At 45.3% G+C, this 12,336-nt stretch overlaps 1 protein-coding gene across 3 annotated transcripts in view; it reads left to right on the forward strand.

Moving 5' to 3' along the window:
- PAK2 (p21 (RAC1) activated kinase 2) overlaps positions 1–12,336 on the forward strand; it is a 125,839-nt gene that overhangs the window by 72,270 nt on the left and 41,233 nt on the right.

A 12,336-nucleotide genomic window follows, 5' to 3' on the forward strand; every position in this document is an offset into this window, starting at 1 on the left:
GCAGCGGCTGGAGCTGCACTGATCTGAAGCCAGGGACTAGGAGCTTCTTCCGGGTCTCCCATGCTGGTCTCCTACTGCTTTCCCAGGCCATAGCAGAGAGCTGGATCAGAAGTGGAGCAGCCAGGACGTGAACCAGTGCCCATATGGGATGCTGGAACTGCAGGCGGTGGCTTTACCCAGTATACCACAGCGCTGGCCCCCCTAAATATTTTTTGTAACAGTTTGTAAATAGGACTGGTTTCTTGACTTCTTTCTCAGTTCACCATAGATATAAAGAAATGCCACTGACTTTTGTATATGTCTTGCTATTTTACTGAGTTTGTACCCTGTTGATAGTTTCATTAGAATTACGTTGAATTTGTAGGGCAAGTTGGGGAGAATTATATTCAGCTTTGTGATTGAGAGAAGAGAGGATATGCAGAGCTGAGTAGCCTGCTCGGAAGAAGGTTTAAGGAGCAAATGGTTTTCAGTTTTAAGAAAGAGCTGTGTGGGATTTTGGAGGGTAAGGCATGTTTTGTTTTGTTTTTTAAAATATTTATTTAATTGAGAGGCAGAGAGAAAGGTCTTCTATCCACTGGTTCACTCCCCAAATGGCCACAGTGGCTGGAGCTGGGCCAATCCGGACCAGGAGCTTCTTCTGGGTCTCCCATGCAGCGGTAGTGGCCCAAGTACTTGGGTCATCCTCCACTGCTTTCCCAAGCAATCAATAGGGAGCTGGATAGGAAGTGGAGCTGCTGGGACTCAAACCAGCATCCTTATGGGATGCCAGCACCGCAAGTGGAGGCTTAACCTACTTTGCCACAGTGCCAGCCCCAGAGTATGCTTCTTGATTCCTCCAATTCCCTAGGGTTCTGCCCTCACTTTCCAACCCATTTTCGCACAGTTAGTACTCCTATTGAAAGCTGAGACGTGCAGTATAACCTTGCCATTAGAAGTTAAGAATGAGGGCGAATTCAGTGTATATATGCACACCTGTGCTTCAGTGAACACACAGATCAGTCTGCTCTGCTACTTCTACCGTATTATCTCATTCTTTGACCTGGCGGCTGCCTCTGGGTCCCCATCCTTACCCCTTTAGCTTCTAGCTTCAGCCACCTGCACCATTTCTGCCATAGCATGCTCTTACCTATTTCCTGAGCTGCTGTTTCTCGCTTCAGTTTTATCCTAATTGCTTTTCGTTTTTAAGCATTTCTCATAGTTTTGTTCTGTTGCTTACAGGGATTTGGTATAGAAGAGGACTGTAGTGTGTGCTCACTGCATCTTAACATCTTAAACATCTTAAACAGAGATCTAGAAAGGAAAGAATTGTATTATTTAAAAAATCATAATGACCCTAAAAGAGAAATCCCCTAGACAGAGACTTCAGTTATTTTTTTTTTGAAGATTTATTTATTAATTTGAAAAGCAAGAGTTATATAGAGGCAGAGGCAGAGAGAGAGAAAGGTCTTCTATCTGCTGGTTCACTCCTCAAATGGCTGCAACAGATGGAGCTGGGCCAGTCCAAAGCCTGGAGCCTAGATCTTCTTCTACTTGGAAGCAGGGGCCCAAGGAGTTGGGCCATCTGCTGCTGCTTTCCCAGGTACATTAACAGGGAGCTGCATCAGAAGTGGAGCAGCTGGGATAGGAATCGGCATCTATATGGGATGTTCATGTCATAGGCAGTGGCTTCACTTAATACACCACAGTGCCAGTCCCACCTTCAATTATTAATTACTGATTTCAATCAGTGTCACTAGAAAAGAAAATGTGAAATGTCTTTTTAAAAGCTGATATGTAATTATATATGTGTGTGTGTGTGTGTGTATGGGGTAGAGTATGATATTTTGATATGTGTATACAATGTATAGTAATCAAATCAGGTGATTGGATTATCTGTCATCTCCAATATTTATCATTTCTGTATGTTGGAAACATTTGAAGTCCTCTCTGCCTATTTTGAAATATGCAATCAGGGCCGGCGCCGCGGCTCACTAGGCTAATCCTCCGCCTTGCGGCGCCGGCACACCGGGTTCTAGTCCCGGTTGGGGCGCCGGATGCTGTCCCAGTTGCCCCTCTTCCAGGCCAGCTCTCTGCTGTGGCCAGGGAGTGCAGTGGAGGATGGCCTAAGTGCTTGGGCCCTGCACCCCATGGGAGACCAGGAAAAGCACCTGGCTCCTGCCATCGGATCAGCGCGGTGCGCTGACTGCAGCGCGCTAGCCGCAGCGGCCATTGGAGGGTGAACCAACGGCGAAAGGAAGACCTTTTTCTCTGTTTCTCTCTCTCACTGTCCACTCTGCCTGTAAAAAATAAATAAAAAGAAAGAAATATGCAATCAATTATTATTAACTGTATTTACCCTGTTGCAGTATAGGACAGTAGAACTTAATCCTCCCATTTCATTGTAATTTTGTACCCATTCACCAACCTCTTTCTCTTCCTCCCTCCCTTCCCTTCCAAACTGTTAGTTTGTAGCTGGCTGTTAAATATTTTCTTGCATGAAACAGGATACCAGTTTACAAGCCAAAGAGGAGGCAAGAGCATGACCTCAGCATCAAGGTCTGGTGGAAAATGAGAGGCCACTGGTGATCCAGGGAATTGTGTGTTTCAGTAAAGATAACAACATTTAATCCAGGGGGAGCAGCTGCATTTCCCTATGTTCCTTTCCACGATCTGTGTGCTCTGCTCTCCTACCCAGGTCTTACCCTTGCCTTATCTCCTAAATATGTATCATATGTGCCTAGAAGACCTAGAGAAGAGATGGACATTTAGGCACAAGTCTGTTGTCACAAGGCTAAAAAACAGTAGTGTGTTTCCTGCTCATGCTAGATGAGCAGTATCTTTGTGAACAGAAATTGGTGGACAATAACGTTTCCACCTGTGTGTGTACAGACTTCTCAAAACAGGACGGTTTTAGACTCCTTTATGAGAGGAGAATCTTGGAGTTTAATAGAGCATATTGACCATCTGCTTCTGTTTACTTAACTCCCCACTGAGACCCAGCTAAAATGACAGTAAAACAAAAGCAGTTGCTTACTATGACAAGGGCAAAGAGAACAGGAGAGGAGAAGTCGTGTACAAGAGGTTTCAGTGCACGTTTGGAAGTTGAAGTGGGAGGAAAGGGCACCTGGCAAGCAGAACGGAAGCAGATAAAAACCTAAGCACTTGCAGAGGGGATTGTCTATGAGATTTGAACCCATTTCCCCTCTAAAAATCACAGAGCTTCAGGGTTGGGGGGAGAGGATGTAAGGGTGGAATACACAGGCTGGGGACCAGCATTGTGGTGTAGCAGGTAAAGCTGCCAGCATTCCATGTGGGCACTGGTTTGAGTCCCAGCTGCTTCACTTCTGATTCAACTTCCTTCTATTTTTTTTATTTTTATTTTTATTTTTTTAATTTTTTTTTGACAGTGGACAGTGAGAGAGAGAGACAGAGAGAAAGGTCTTCCTTTTGCCGTTGGTTCACCCTCCAATGGCCACCGCGGCCGGTGCGCTGTGGCTGGCGCACTGCGCTGATCCAATGGCAGGAGCCAGGTACTTCTCCTGGTCTCCCATGGGGTGCAGGGATCAAGCACTTGGGCCATCCTCCACTGCACTCCCTGGCCACAGCAGAGAGCTGGCCTGGAAGAGGGGCAACCGGGACAGAATCCGGCGCCCCGACTGGGACTAGAACCCGGTGTGCCAGCGCCGCAAGGTGGAGGATTAGCCTAGTGAGCTATGGCGCCGGCCTCAACTTCCTTCTTCTTCTTCTTCTTCTTCTTCTTCTTCTTTCTTTTTTTTTTTTTTTTTTTTTTTTTTTTTTTTTTTTTTTTTTTTTTTTTTTTTTTTTTGACAGGCAGAGTAGACAGAGAGACAGAGAGAAAGGTCTTCCTTTGCCATTGGTTCACCCTCCAATGGCCGCCGCGGCCAGCGCGCTGCGGCCGGCGCACCTAATGTGCCTGGGAAAGCTGCAGAAGATGGCCTAAGTGCTTGGGCCCCTGCTCCCACATGGGAGACCCAGTTGAAGCTCCTGGCTTTGTCCTGGCCCTGCCCCAGCCACTGCAGCCATTTAGGGAATGAACCAGTGAATGGTAGACCTCTCCCTCTCTCTCCCCTTCTCTTCCCCTCTATCCTCCTCTATCCCCCTCTCTTCTTCTCTCCCACCCTTCCTTCCTCCTCTCTCTGTAACTCTGCCTTTCAATTAAACAAAATAAATTTTTAAAAAAATACACAGGCCTAAAAGGGAGGAATTGCAAATCCACATAGAAAATGTCGAGGGCATCCAAGCCTCCTTTTTATCCCTAATAGCCAGGCAAATATAGGCCCCACCCCCACCCCCACACTGGGACTGCTGAGAACAAACTGATATTTACATATAGGAAGAAATTAAACTGGATAGGCCCCGTTCTTGTCAGGGGTTCTTGTCAGGGGAGATAGGAAAAGTTGAAGCATTAGAATCAGAAGGTGGATTTAGTGAAGTCTGAATGTGGAACTCCCTTCCTCTGCCCTGCTTTCAGAATACTTGTGGCCTGACTCATAGCCTAAAGACAAGGGATTGGAGGATTTTTCTCTGGGTAAACACAATGCCCTGGGAGGGAAATACTTCAGATACTCTGCTCCCCATCTGTAGTGCAAAGGCTGACCTATCTCCCCATCAGCTTTTTAAATGCTTTCCTGCAAGAGTAGACACAAAGGATTACCAGACATTTGAGAAAAATCCTTAAACATTAGAGAGTATGGGACAACAGAAGATTTTTAAAAGGAACTTAAACACACAATAGAGAGAGGAAAACAAACAAACCAAAAAACCCAGCCTATCATAAACACACACTATATATTCTTCAAAGAGAACAGATAAATGTATCCATAAACATGAATAGGATTCTCAGAGGACAATGAGAAGTAATCTGTGGTGAAATCAGCATTTAACATTACTCAAACGAGGCAGGCATTTGGCGCAGTGATTAATATTCCACTTGGGATGCCTACATTCGAGTTCCAGTTCCACTTCTGATCCAGTTTCCTGCTAAGGCGTGCCCTGGACGACAGCAAATTATGGCTCAAGTCACATGGAAAACTTGGATTGAGATCTGGGCTCCTGGCTTCAACCTGGCCTATCCCTGACTGTGGGCATTTGGGAAGTATAAAGATTACCAAGGGGCTGGCACTGTGGCATAGCATGTAAAGTTGTTGCCTGAGATGTGGGCATCCCACATGGGCACTGGTTGGAGTCTGGGCTGTTCTACTTCTGATCCACCTCTGTTAGTGCTCCTGAAAAGTTAGCAGAAGATGGTCCAAGTGCTTGGGCCCTTGTGCCCACGTGGGAGACCCAGAAGCTAAGGGCTTCTCGCTTTGGCATGGCCTAGCCCCAACTGTTGCAGCCATTTGGGGAGTGAACCAATGGATGAAAGACACTCCCCCCGCCCCCCGCCTTTACCTCTGTAACTTTGCCTTACAAATAAATAAATAAATTGATCCAGCTTATTGTCTTCTAGAAACAGGAAAGAGAAATTCCATGGTCTTCTAAGTTAGAAGCAGAACTTTATTTAACAAGATCAACACTAGTCGACCTTGCACAAGAAAAGAATGTTTTGGTGTCATAAACTGTAGAAACCATCCAAAATGCAACGAAGAGAAAAGATTGCTCCACTTCCGATCCAGCTCCCCACTAATGCATCTGGGAAAGCAGCAGAAGAGTGCCCAAATACTTGGGCCCCTGCACCCACATCAGAGACCTGGATGGAGTTCCTGGTTCCTAGCTTTGGCCTGGCTAAGCCCTGACCATTGCAACCATTTGGGAGTGAACCAGTGGATGGGAAGATTCTCTTTCCTGCTCTTACTCTGTTTCTCACTCTGCCTCTCAACTAAACACATAAATCTTTAAAAAAAAAAAAAAAAAGCAGCAGCAGCTACCAGAAAACAAAAAACACAGAACAAAAGCAAGAGTGACCATAGACTTTATACAAATGACAAGATAAGGTAGAAGACAAAAAGCAGCCCTCTCCCCATTTTTATTTGTCTTCATTTTATTTGAAAGAGAGCGGGCCGGCGCCGCGGCTCACTAGGCTAATCCTCCGCCTAGTGGCGCCGGCACACCGGGTTCTAGTCCCGGTTGGGGCGTCGGATTCTGTCCCGGTTGCCCCTCTTCCAGGCCAGCTCTCTGCTGTGGATGGCCCAGGTGCTTGGGCCCTGCACCCCATGGGAGACCAGGAAAAGCACCTGGCTCCTGGCTCCTGGCTCCTGCCATCGGATCAGCACGGTGCGCTGGCTGCGGCGGCCATTGGAGGGTGAACCAACGGCAAAGGAAGACCTTTCTCTCTGTCTCTCTCTCTCACTGTCCACTCTGCCTGTCAAAAAAAAAAAAAAGAAAGAAAGAAAGAGAGCAACGCAGGGACAGAGACAGATGTTCCATCAGCTGGTTCATGCCTGAAATGCCCACAACAGCCAGGACTGGGTTGGGCCAAAGCTAGGAGCCTTGCGGGGGCCCAAGCACTTGGACCATCATCTGCCACCTTCTCAGGCACGTTAACAGGAAGCTGGATTGGAAGCAGAGGAGCTGAGGTGCCAGTTATGATTGGAGATCCCAATATTCTTTTTAAAATTATTTGAGAGGCAGAGGGCTCCTGTTAACTGGTTCACTCTGCAAATGCCTGTGAAAACTGGGGGTGGGGGTGCCAGAATGGTAGCTGGGAACTCACTCTAGGTCTCCCACATGTATCACAGGAAACCAATTAGACTAGAGCCATCAGTGCTGCTTCCCAGGATCCACATTAGCAAGAAACTGTAGTCAGGAGCTGGAGCTAGGAATCAAATGTAGGCACTCTGACAGCAGCAGGTTATATGTTCTTAAAAAAAAAAAATTATTTTATTTATTTTAAAGAGTTACAGAGAGAGAGGTCTTCCATTCCGCTGGTTCCCTCCCTAAATGACTGCAGAACCCAGAGCTGAGCTGATCCGAAGCCAGGAGCTTCTTCCGGGACTCCCACACGGGTTCAGGGGCCCAAGGAGTTGGGCCATCCTCTATTGCTTTCCCAGGCCATAGCAGAGAGCTGGACCAGAAGAGGAGCAGCCGGGACTAGAACTGGCGCCTGCAGGCTGGAGCTCTAACCCACTGTGCTATAACGCCAGCCCCCCCCTTTTTTTTTTCATGTGTACTTTTTAAGTACACATGAAATATTAACCAAGGCATATCATTCTAGGGCTATTTGAAAAGTCTTCATGTAGAAGGATTTAAATCATATAAGGTATATTCTGTGACCACATTGTAAATATGTCAGAAATTGATAACAAGGTCTCTGAAAACATGTGAATAGTAAATAAAACACCTCCACAAAAGCAAAGAAACCAAAAGATTAGTGAAACTGAGTGAAAATGAAAATTCAGAACATCAGTAATGGGGCAGGCATGGTGGCACAGCGGGTTAATCTGCCACTTGGGACACCTGCATCCCATACTGTGAAGTACTGATTTGATTCCCATCTTCCTGCTAATGCATCCTGGAAGAGAGTAAATGACGGCTCGAGTACTTGGGTCCCTGCCTGCCTGGTCTGCTTGGTCCAGCCATGGCTGTCAGAAGGATTTTGGAGTGAACCAACTAATGGAAGTTATTTGTTCTCACTGTTTTAATCTCTCTGTTACTGTTTCTCTGTCTCTTTGCATTTCAGATAAGTAAAGATAACATTTTTGTTTGAGAAAATCAATATTTGTAAGCTTGATTCAATGAAACCAAACCCTAATTCATTGAGAATATCAAAATGATAAGCCAGACTGGTGGGGAAAAAAAAGACACAAATTACCAATATCAGAATCTGAAAGGTAGCATCTCTCCAGAGTTTTATAGATATTAAAAATAATAAATCAAAAACAAATAAGCTAACTAAAATGGAATGTTTTATTTATTTGAAAGGCAGAGTTACAGAGAGGCAGAGGCAGAGAGAAAGAGGTCTTCCATCTACTGGTTCACTCCCCAAATGGCTCAAGGGCTGGAGCTGGGCCAACCTGAAGCCAGGAGCCAGGAGCTTTTTCCAGGTCTCCCATGCAGATACAGGGTCCAAGGACTGGGGCCATCTTCTTCTGCTTTCCCAGGCCATAGTAGAGAGCTGGATCAGAAGTGGAGCAGCCAGGACTCAAAACAGTGCCCGTATGGGATGCTGGCACTGTAGGCATTGGCTTTACCCACTAGGCCACATCGCCAGCCCTAATGGAATATTTTCTTAAAAGACACAAATTTCTAAAACTTAAGAAGAAACAGATAACCTAAATGTTCTGTATCTCTTGTAAAAACTTAGTTTGTAACTAAAAACCTTGCCACAAAGAAAATTCATATCTACCTAGCTTCATTGGTGAATTCTATGAAATGTTTAAGGAAGAAATATTGGGCTGGCTCACTAGGCTAATCCTCCGCCTGCAGCGCTGGCACTCGGGTTCTAGTCCCGGTCGGGGCGCCGGATTCTGTCCCGGTTGCCCCTCTTCCAGGCCAGCTCTCTGCTGTGGCCCGGGAAGGCAGTGGAGGATGGCCCAAGTCCTTGGGTCCTGCACCACATGGGAGACCAGGAGGAAGCACCTGGCTCCTGGCTTTGGATCGGCGCAGCGCGCTGACCGTAGCAGCCATTTGAAGGGTGATCCAACGGGAGAAAGACCTTTCTCTCTGTCTCTCTCTCTCACTGTCTAACTCTGCTTGTCAAAAAAAAAAAAAAAAAAAAAAAGAAAAGAAAAAGAAAGAAAAGAAAAAGAAATATTTCCAATTCTACACAGAACTTGAAGGAAATTGAATAGTAGGCAGTGCTTCCCACACTGTTTTAGGAGACCAACTTTACCTTTGATTTGAATACCCAAATCAAAGACATTACAAGAAAAGAAAGCTGTACATCTTGTGAACATGAGCACCTCTTGAATGTACCTGTGGAGTCTTAGCAAGAGTTTAGCAGTTGGATTCCACCAATGTATTAGAAGAATAATACATCATGATTAAGTGGATTTCATATTAGGAATGTGGGTTGGTTCAACGTTTCAAAATGAATCATTATAATTCACCATGTTAACAGAATTAAAGGAATAAGCCATAAATCCATCTCAATAAATATAGAAAAATATTTGACAAAGTACAATATCCATTTCTCTGTGTTTAATTTTTTAATTTATTTATTTGAAAGTCAGAAAGAAAGAGCTTCCATCCTAGATTCACATCCCCAAATGCTTGCAAAAGCCAGGACTGGTCAGGCTGAAGCCAGTAGCCCAGAATTCCATCTAGGTCTCCCAAGTGAGTAACAAGGGCCCAAACACTTCAGCTGTCATCAACTGCCTTCCCACATATTAACAGGAAGGTGGATCAGAAGTAGAGTACTTGTGACTCAAACCCACACTCTGATATGGGATATAGGCATTGCAAGTGGCTTAACCTGCTATGCTATGCTATAATGCTGGCCCCCAATATCCATGTCTAATATGTTCACCATATGTCCTAATTAAAGGACATCTTTGAAAAATTTATCAGTGGCATTAAACAGTTTTTTTTTTTTTAAAGACTTTCCCGTTGGATCAGGAAAGAAAAAACAGGTTTCTGTTCTTACTGCTTTTATTCAACAGTGTACTAGAGGTTCTTGCCAGTGCAGTAAAGGAAGTAAAAGAAACCCAGGTTGCAAAGTAAGAAGTAAAGCAACATGATTGAATTTTTATAGAAAATTCTGTAATATCAAAAATACAACTGAAATAAGTATAGTAAGGTTTCAGGTTATAAGGTGGATATTCAAGGGTGCTGGTGCTGTGGCAGAGTAGGCTAAGCCTCCGCCTGAGTGCTGGCATCCCATATTGGGGCAGGTTTGTGTCCTGGCTGCTCTGCTTTCTTTTTTTTTTTTTTTTTTTTTTTAAGATTTATTTATTTATTTGAAAGTCAGAGTTACACAGAGAGAGAAGGAGAGGCAGAGAGAAAGAGAGGTCTTCCATCCGATGGTTCACTCCCCAGTTGGCTGCAATGGCCGGAACCATGCCGATCAGGAGCCAGGAGCTTCTTCCGGGTATCCCATGTGGGTGCAGGGGCCCAAGAACTTGGGCCATCTTCTGCTGCTTTCCCAGGCCACTGTAGAGAGCCGGATCGGAAGAGGAGCAGCCAGGACTATAGCTGGTGCCCATATGGGATGCGGGCACTGAAGGGCAAGGTGTTAACCTGCTGAGCCACAGCGCCGGCCCCTGCTCCACTTTCGATCCAGCTCTCTGCTATGGCCTGGGAAGGCAATAGAAGATGGTCCAAGTACCTGAGCCCTTGCACCACATGGGAGACCCAGAAGAAGCTCCAGGCTTTGAATGGCTGGTTGTGGCCATTTGGGGTGTGAATCATCAGATGGAAGACCTTTCTCTGTCTTTCCCTGTCTCTGTAACTTTATCTCTCAAATAAAATCTTAAAAAAAAAAAAATCAGTATTCAAGAATCAGCTGTATCTGTTTGCCAGCAGTGAATTATTGGAATTGAAATTTTATGACTATATTCTGTTAGTAGTTGCATCAAACATTGGGGAATACTGAAAGCAGTCACAGATCTGCACTCTCTACACTGATTAAAGACCCAAATATTGGAGAAATTCCCTTTTGTTGTGGATCAAAAGACTTGGTGGTGTTAAGAAATCAGGGAGAGGGGCCAGTGCTGTGGCACAGCAGGTTAAAGCCTCAGCCTGCAGCACTGACATCCCATAAGGGTGCCGGTTCGAGTCCTGACTGCTTCACTTCCAATCCACTTACTAACGTGGGAGACCTGGAGTCTCCTGGTTCCTGGCTTCGTATCAGCTCAGCTCTGGCCGTTGCAGCCATTTGGGGAGTGAACTAGTGATGGAAGACCTCTCTCTCTCTCTCTCTCCCCCTCTTTCCCTCATTCCCTCTCCCTCTCCCTCCCTTCCCCCATCTGTCTGTCTCTGCCTTTCTCTGTAACTCTTTCAAATAAATCTTAGAAAAGAAATCAAGGGCAGGTGTTGTGGCATAGCAGGTTAAGCCTCTGCTTGGAATGCCTAAATCCCATCTTATTGGAGTCCTGACCACTCTGCTTCTGATCCAGCCCTCTGCTAATATGCTTGAGAAACAGTAGATGATGGTTCATGTATTTGTGTTCCTGCCACCCATGGTGGGGACCTAGATGAAGTTTCTGGCTTCTGACTTTGGCCTGGTCCAGCCCTGGCTGGTTTGGGCTCTGGTTTTTGCTGTCACACTGCCTTTCAAATAAATACATTTTTGAAAATGAATTGTTTCTCACTTCTCCCTCAATAGATTATATAGATTCAGTGTAATCTTAATGAAAACCCTAGCACTCTTTGTGTATACATTTATAAGCTCATTCTTTTATTTATTTATTTTTTTAAGATCTATTTATTTACTTGAAAGTTAGAGTTACACAGAAAGAGAAAGAGAGGCAGAGAGAGAGGTCTTCCATCTGCTGGTTCACTCCCCAGATGGCTGCAACGGCGTTGGTCTTTGCAACACTGGAAATTCTAAGGAGAAAAACCCGTTTTCAACATATATAGCAGGAGAGAGAGAAACTACCTGTTGAAACACAGAGATGAAACAGGAAAATAACAGAACCCAGAAAATAGACTCCAGCACAGGGTGAAAGTGAAGGGGCATCAGGGCAGTTGCTTGTCAAGAAGCACAGACATCAACTCCTGCAGGTTAGAGTTTGGGGAGGAGGGAGCTAATGTATTTGAATTTACTGAAAATTTTAATTTTTTTGATATTTTATTTATTTTTTACTTTATCCGTTGAAGAGGCAGACAGAGCTCCCATCTACTGGTTTACTCCTGAATACCTACAACTAGCAGCTTGAAGCTGGTAGCTGGAAACTCAGTCTAGGTATTCTAGGTTGCGCATTAGTAGGAAACAGCTAGAAGCAGAGCTGGGACTTGAATCCAGGCACTCCCAATGGGACGAGGGTGTCCCAAGTGACTATCCCAAGCAGCATCTTGTGTGCCAGAAACCAAATCCAGAGAGTATAACCATTGGTGTGGCAGAAATGTTGCAAAAATAGTTTACTGTAGGGCTGTAGAAATACTGGGCAGTTTTTAAATGGGGCAGCTGTTAACTCCAATAAAAAGGAACGAATAGTGTTGTGCAAAAAAGTCAGTGGTGGCCTTTGTCAACTGCTTGTCTTCACAGGGTACACACAGTCATAGCAGTGGACGGTTTACTGTCTAGGTTAACATGACTGGATGGAAATCGGACTTGATCCAGCTTGCTCAGTAGCTGAGCTGTGGGCTGCTATTTGTGGGAGAGCCAGTGCTCTTAGTGGTGGTCTCCAGTGCCTTACACTTTTTGTGCAGGCCTGGTGCTGGCCCATGTGCCTCTGTCAGGGCCCTTCACGGACTGCTCGTCCCCGCCTCTGGCGTATTCTCCTGTTTCCTATCAAG

Source organism: Oryctolagus cuniculus, chromosome 4 (assembly GCF_964237555.1).
Source record: "Oryctolagus cuniculus chromosome 4, mOryCun1.1, whole genome shotgun sequence".
In the NCBI taxonomy this organism is placed as follows: domain Eukaryota; kingdom Metazoa; phylum Chordata; class Mammalia; order Lagomorpha; family Leporidae; genus Oryctolagus; species Oryctolagus cuniculus.